General features: G+C 33.1%; 1 long non-coding RNA gene across 1 annotated transcript; it reads right to left on the reverse strand.

Moving 5' to 3' along the window:
* Positions 1-158: 158 nt before the first annotated feature.
* LOC127717598 (uncharacterized) lies at positions 159-2,094 on the reverse strand. Its single transcript, XR_007989257.1, has 2 exons — positions 1,930-2,094; positions 159-1,347 (listed from the first exon to the last, which is right to left on the reverse strand). It is a non-coding gene; the product is annotated as an uncharacterized LOC127717598 (long non-coding RNA).
* Positions 2,095-7,094: the final 5,000 nt, after the last annotated feature.

Here is a 7,094-nt window from a genome sequence, read left to right on the forward strand (position 1 = left end):
GATTGCACGGTGACAGTAACTGCTTTACCCATTTCTTATGCACTTTGGTTCGATAAACTCACTGAATATCATACCACATCTCCTTATTTTTATATGCATTACAATTTACATGTGCATGTAATTGTAAATAATATTTATATATATATATCAGAACAAACTTCATTGCGTCACTTTTATTTATGCATCCTTTGGCACAATACAAGTTCTAAAATTACACAACATAAAACAACTAAATGTTACTTCAGATGAAAGTTTTGTTTCAGTTCCATTCATAGGATTTATTAGAATTTTGTATGTTTTGCCAAGTCCAATAATTAGCTCTATGTGCACGTGTTAATTGGAGACTTTTCTTTCCCGTATAAGAGTTTTGGAACTAATTCTGTTTCTTTTTTTGAAAAAAGTGAGCAAACAAATCATGCACATTTAAACCTTTGTCTGCCATCACACTGTCACCTGGATCACATAATTGAACTATTCTACATCTTTCAACTATTTCACAGTCACTGGTACAACCAACATATGCATTAGAGACATAGTTGACTAAACCACCAGGAGTCGAACATACAAGTTTTTCAGTGTTTCTGTTTTTATATGATGAAAAGGTTGCCTGAGCTCTAGGAGCTTTAGGTTTTATCATGGGATATTCTGTGCTGTCAATAATAATCCAAGTTGTAGGAAACTTTAATTTGAAGTTGGATGGCGAAAAATACCTGACTAAACCACTAAATGGCCAAGTGTTAGCCTCAAGCCACTGTTTAGACATAAAAACAATCCATGTTTACACAATATTCTTAACACGAGTTTCAATCTAGAATCTAGACAGTTCAAAGTTGGTTGTATAATGCCTCAATTTCATCAAAGTCATAAAAAAACTGATTTTCAAATGACACCCTATCAATTTGAAAATATATGTATCTCAAACAATGTGCTGCTGGACCAAGTGTGGTCAAAACAAATAAAAATTTAGTATACAAGTTACAACTCTAAACCGGTATATAAATGCATGGCTGTGTCACATGTCTTCATTTCAAAATTATCTGCTGAAATTATAGGCATTGATGGTGTTTTGCGTAATTCCATCTGTGAAGCTCAACATTAGCTCGGCAGTTGGTGGTGGACAGTCATAAATCATGTCTGCAGTATGAATGACTTCTTCAGGAAAACCAACTTTACAATCAAAACTTTCCTCTAGATTTCTACTACAATATTCATCAAGTTAAGTTCTTTTGTTTTCACAGGAAACTGCCCTGATTTTTCTTTTTGCGCACGATTCAGTCTCTTGCTTGGTCCAGGAAAATAGGCTGGGAATGGCAGTAGACTTAAGTCTCTGTATGGTGGGTTTGCACCCTGAAAAAGGTTATAAAACATTAGTTTTTTGATAATTAAATGAACTTTCATTAGCAATGCATACTTTATACTACCTGGCAAAATATTAACTAGATTTATTCATTACAATTTGGATAAAAATATGTTAGCCTGATTCAATGTACATCAAAATGTATGTTATGTAAATCCAAAGGACAAACAATGAGAGACGTATGCAACAAACATACATTGTTTGTACCTAAATAACTATAATATAGATGAGAGCATGTCATGGTTTTGTTCCTGTTAACATTGTCATTGACATTTTTCAAGAAAGTCTATGAGGCATAGCTTATGCATTCCTGTCATTACTACATTAGCATAATTACTGCTAAAATAATTCTCAGTATGATATACCTCTTGTAAGAAATCATTATAATTGTAGCAAGCACCAAAAAATCTCAAACAGATCACATTGAATCGTAATCCAAAAAATTATGACGTCTTGAATTAACCACCCCGTTTTATTCTAAAACGATAATTGCGGTTGTAAACAGACTTTGGTTATTTCGCATGGCGATTACATATATAACTATATATTTTAAAAAGAAAATAGAGTTTTACCATGAATAGTTTCCTGCACGTAGTCTTTTTCAGTAAAATGTGCCTTGCAAACAACAGCTGATTGAGATGGACTCCACGATTTCATCGTGTTCTCGTCCAATCTGCGTATGGTACATGGCGTTGATCCAACTTTTCCTTCTTTTTAAGTCATTTGGAAATGCATGTCCTCCCTCCTCTTAAATGACATCCAGGTACACAACAACAAGTACTTGGCATCGTTAATTAAAAATGCAACTGTAATAGTTGCACAGTGCAGAAACCGGAAGTTGAAGAACAGGATCGGCTACCACGGCGCCACCTATTCAGGAACGATAATTTGCTACTTTATATAACTGCGAAATAACAATAACGTTAGACGGGTTCGCGTGCATAAACAGAAATGCGCTTTAAATTGTATAATATAATTCATGTTCAGTCGACCTTTAATTATTATATCAACGACTGAAATGATTTATAAACATCTAGATTGCAGATAACACTCGAAATTAACCCGACCTCTTTCCACACGGAATTCAAATAATTCTAGTTTGTCAATCGGTTGACTGCTTATAATGTAAAATACAAATATATCAAAAGTTTTTAAAACTAACAAAACCCAATGATCGTTTCTCTATTTCCCAATGTAAATGAAATGAAACAAAAAACATTTTATATCACAATAAGAAGAGGAGAGAATCAACATTTTCCGGATCTACTTGGAGCCTAATGACCCCCCACGTAGATAAGTTGGATATCGCGGAAAGAAAGATTAACACGGCAACTAGAAAGGCATTAAAGCACTGCCTTTAAAAACAAGGAACCAAGTAACACAATAAAGCCAACAGGGAATTTGTAGGAGTCAACATACTGTCTACGACAATAGACAAATATCTCTTTCATGCCATACAAATTCTTAAATATCTCCGTTGATGAATTTAGAAATTATTATGAAAAATATGAAACAATTCAAGTGAGAAAACTAAATTTACGGTCTAATTTATAACAAAACAAATTACAAAAAACAAATATAACAAGACATGAACCAACGACAACCACTGAACTACAGGCTCCTGACTTGGGACAGGCACATAAAGAATGTGGCGGGGTAAAACATGTTTGTGAGCGCTCACATTTTGGTTGTAAGCGTTCCCGATGAAAGTAAATTCAGAAAAAGGATTTGGCGCACTTGAATAAATTGTAACTTTCATTTTAATTCTTAATAGTATCCAGTAAAGACATATATCTGTTGTATCCTTTATTTCAATACAAAAATGAGGAGATGTGGTATGATTGCCAATGAGAACAACTATCCACAAACTTTCAAATGAAGTGGATGTAAGCAATTGCATGCAACCGTACGGCCTTTAATAATGAGAAAAACCCATATCGTATAGTCGGCTATAAAAGGCCCCGACATGAAAAATATGAAACAGTTCAATTGAGAAAATTAAACTAACGACCTAATTTATAACAAAACAATTCAAAGAATGTGGCGGGGTTAAACGTGTTTGTGAGCGCTCAACCCTACCCCTAACCTGGGACAATGGTGTAACAGCACAACATAAGAACAAACTATAAAAGTCAGTTGAAAAAGGCTTTGCTCATCAGATCGATACAAAGCGGAAAAACATCAAACAAAAACAAAGACCGGACGTGGCAGGGTATTAATCCATCCCTCATCCCTAACAACAAACAAGACTCTAAGTACAGATCTGCGAGTACTCGCAGTTACTGACAGCTAGTTCAAAACCAATAATAACTAATAATAAACTGTTGACACAGAGATACATTTCGCCTGACCGCATAAAATTCAGAAAAAGACAATCTGATGAACAGCAGCATTTCTTATTAATTCAAAGTCACTGTACCAACTAGTGGGTAGGGCCTTGAAATGGTTGACAAACTGAGAAGTACTGACAACAATGCAACTTTATGGAAAATATTGTCTACTGTACGTAGTTACTATCAAACTAACTTAATCAGAAAACTTAACATTAAAAATTGCTTATTTATTCAAAGTTGCTGGACCATGACCTAAGGGCAGGGCCTCGAAATAGTCGTCAAACTAATATGTACTGATAGTAATGCAACTTTGTATCAAATAACAAGGATCTCATTTTTAACAGAGAGGAAACAAAGTGACTACCAAAAAAAAAACAGACAACACAAGGGTTGAAATGAAGAAAGTGTCATCATTTTCATAATCATTTCACTATAACATTACCAGTGTTATTTTTCCTTTTTAGATTCACCTCTTCTTGATCATGAAATTCTCAGAAAAAAAAATTTACTCGTTCTTATGAACTTCTGACAATCAAGGTAATCAAAATCACTGATGAAAAGACAGGAAGAGTTGTATACTATGGTATTGCGTTGAACCAAAAAAACTTTATATATCACTCTTGCATTAAATCAGAAAGATAATAGAGTTTCTTTTTAAGTTGATAAAACAAGTTTGTATCCTTAAATTTGATATGCTGAGTTCCAAAGTGAATTGACAATACCTAATTCATTAATCTTTATGTGTGTGATTTACACACAAAAACGATATTGTTTTGTGTTTTATCTGCGGGGACAATAACATATTTGTCATGGAGATAGAACAAGTATACATTTATATGTTGACATTTTCAATGCTCTCAAGCATAGTATTTGATTTAGTTTTGAGAGTCTAGTCTTCCCTTAAATTAGTGAATTAGTATGACATTTAAAATCGGTTTAACATACTTTATATCAAATATTTACCAATGTCAATATTGTACCATAAAATATTGTTTTGCAAATAATAAAACTGAAAGAAAAATATGAATGTCCCCCGATATTAAAGTAGGGAATTTATCAAGATTGCCACTTTTTGTAGTAATAACTTAATAATTTGTTTCACTTTGGTCAGTTTACCTTCGAACTAACTAAAGATGATTTAGCTGCTGGATCCCAATTATTGTCACACTAAGAAATTATGTCTTTTTGGTTTGCTCACCCAATTTTGTCATTATAACGGAATTATAAACACCGGTCATTCAAGTTGGAGGTTTAGCTAGCTATAAAAAGACTCATCATAGATACCAGGATTAAAATTGTGTATGCCAGACGCCCATTTCGTCTTCAAAAGACTCAGTGACGCTCGAATAAAAGAGTTAAAAAGGCCACATAAAGTACGAAGTTAGAATATTTATTTAGTTAATGTATAAGTATGTTCATATAAAAAACAGTCTTAAGGATGTTCGCTCCTCTTGTTTTTGATTTTTTGTCAGACATTCGAAATCCTCTGGTTTTATCCATGTTTTTTCATTAAGAAATTTTGTCCACTAACCCCTACTTTTCTTTTCATAATTTTATTACATATACTTTAAAAAGCCATATTTGAAAATCTTATAAAATCCTTGTTATTTTTTCAATGTTTTTGAATGAAAAAGAGTGCCAATGTTAAATGTATGAAAAATCTAGAGAGAATCATTTCCCGCCAAATTTTCAATGGCTTATATTGAAAACAAGCACACGGACCCTTCATTTTTTCTGCCTTTTTAGTTCCTTCATTAATATACTATCAATTTATGACAGTCTTTCAAAAAGCTTGTTATTTTGAAACAGAGTAGCGAACATCCTTAACCCACCACTTTCAGGATATGACAGTTGTTTTCCATTATTTCTGTTGGTATAGTCAAACGTTTGATTACATCAGGTTTTATGAATTTCCTCTTTTAAAATTTACCTTGCAGTTCAGTATTTTTGTTCATACGTTTTGTAACGGATAAATTGATTGATTGATTTTTTGTTGCTTAACGTAAAGTGGCAAATATTTCATGCAAGTTCAGGACGAGAACAAATTATCAGTAAATACAATATGTATACCCTGGAATAGAGGCCATCCGGGATGAAGGTCGGGGAAATTTGGACTGCCACTGGAAAATAAGGGTATATATTGGATAGGGGCTGAAATTTACCCTTGCAACAAGTCACCTACGGAATCTTAAAAGAGTTGTTGCAAGGGTTCTTAATGTGCAATGAGCGTGGCAATCTCAAATACATATTTTGTATTGTACATCTGTTTATCAATGTATGGGATCATATATACATGCATAATTGCAATTTCATTCAAATATTGTAATAAGCATCCAAAAACAATTTTGCTGTACAAATGTCAATGTGTTTTGTAAGTTTCACCTTAAACTTGTACATAATAGCCTACAAAATAACAGGGAGTACAAAATGGGGCACATTACATTTGCGCGCATTTGGGGATTAAATTTTTTTACGTTTGCAAGCAGCTTTTGAATGCATTTGCGCGCATTCGTTTTTACATGTAACATAGGTAAAAATAAAGATAATTCATTATAAATATGATTATAGCTATCATGAATTTTGAACATATCTAAATTATATATTTTTCATATTGATTTCTAAAAAGATATGAAGTGATCATGAGAAATCCTGTAATAGCTTAAGACATACATGTAACTTAATTGTGAATATTTCAGAGTAAACAGTATTCTGTTTCCTTATATTACCGAAAAGTGATCGCTTTAGTAAATAATTTAAGTCAATTTGTAAAGTTGCATGAAGGCACAAACATGTAGTTTCGTTTTTCAGAAACAAGTCGGAGGAAAAATTATGAGTGTACGAAAGGTATTTTGCCAGATACCCTTTTTCCTCAAAGTCTTTGGGCATCGCTACCGTCAGCAGAATCCAAGCATACTAAACATTCTTATCTGTATATATTTCCAGGAATAAGTACTTTTGCATAATAAAAGGGACTTCTCCTGCTTTAAAATAACAGTTAAATGAATAAATAAGTATAATCTACATGTATTTACCCGAGTTTACCTGTAAAATAATGTACGGAAATGTAACCAAAAGCTGTGCACAAACGTAATGATTTTTGCGCACAAATGTAATACGCCGACAACAGGAAGCCTCAAAAAAAAAAAAAAAAAAAGAAGACCAACGGATGTGTCAAAAACTGTATACCCTTCTACTTTTTCAAGCAGTCCCTGAACAATGAAAATGAGGCCAAGGACGATGGGCATATGACAGATGGAAAATTCGTAACATAATGTATTTGCATACAAGGTATGAATCATCCAGGTCTTCTACCTTCTTTATATCTAAAATATATAGCTTTATACAAATAGTTTATGCTGCCGCCTTTGAATCCCTGTCTCGCATTCTGAGACTTTCAACCAAGG

The sequence above is a fragment of the Mytilus californianus genome, unplaced genomic scaffold, assembly GCF_021869535.1.
Source record: "Mytilus californianus isolate M0D057914Y unplaced genomic scaffold, xbMytCali1.0.p SCAF_10, whole genome shotgun sequence".
NCBI classification, from domain to species: domain Eukaryota; kingdom Metazoa; phylum Mollusca; class Bivalvia; order Mytilida; family Mytilidae; genus Mytilus; species Mytilus californianus.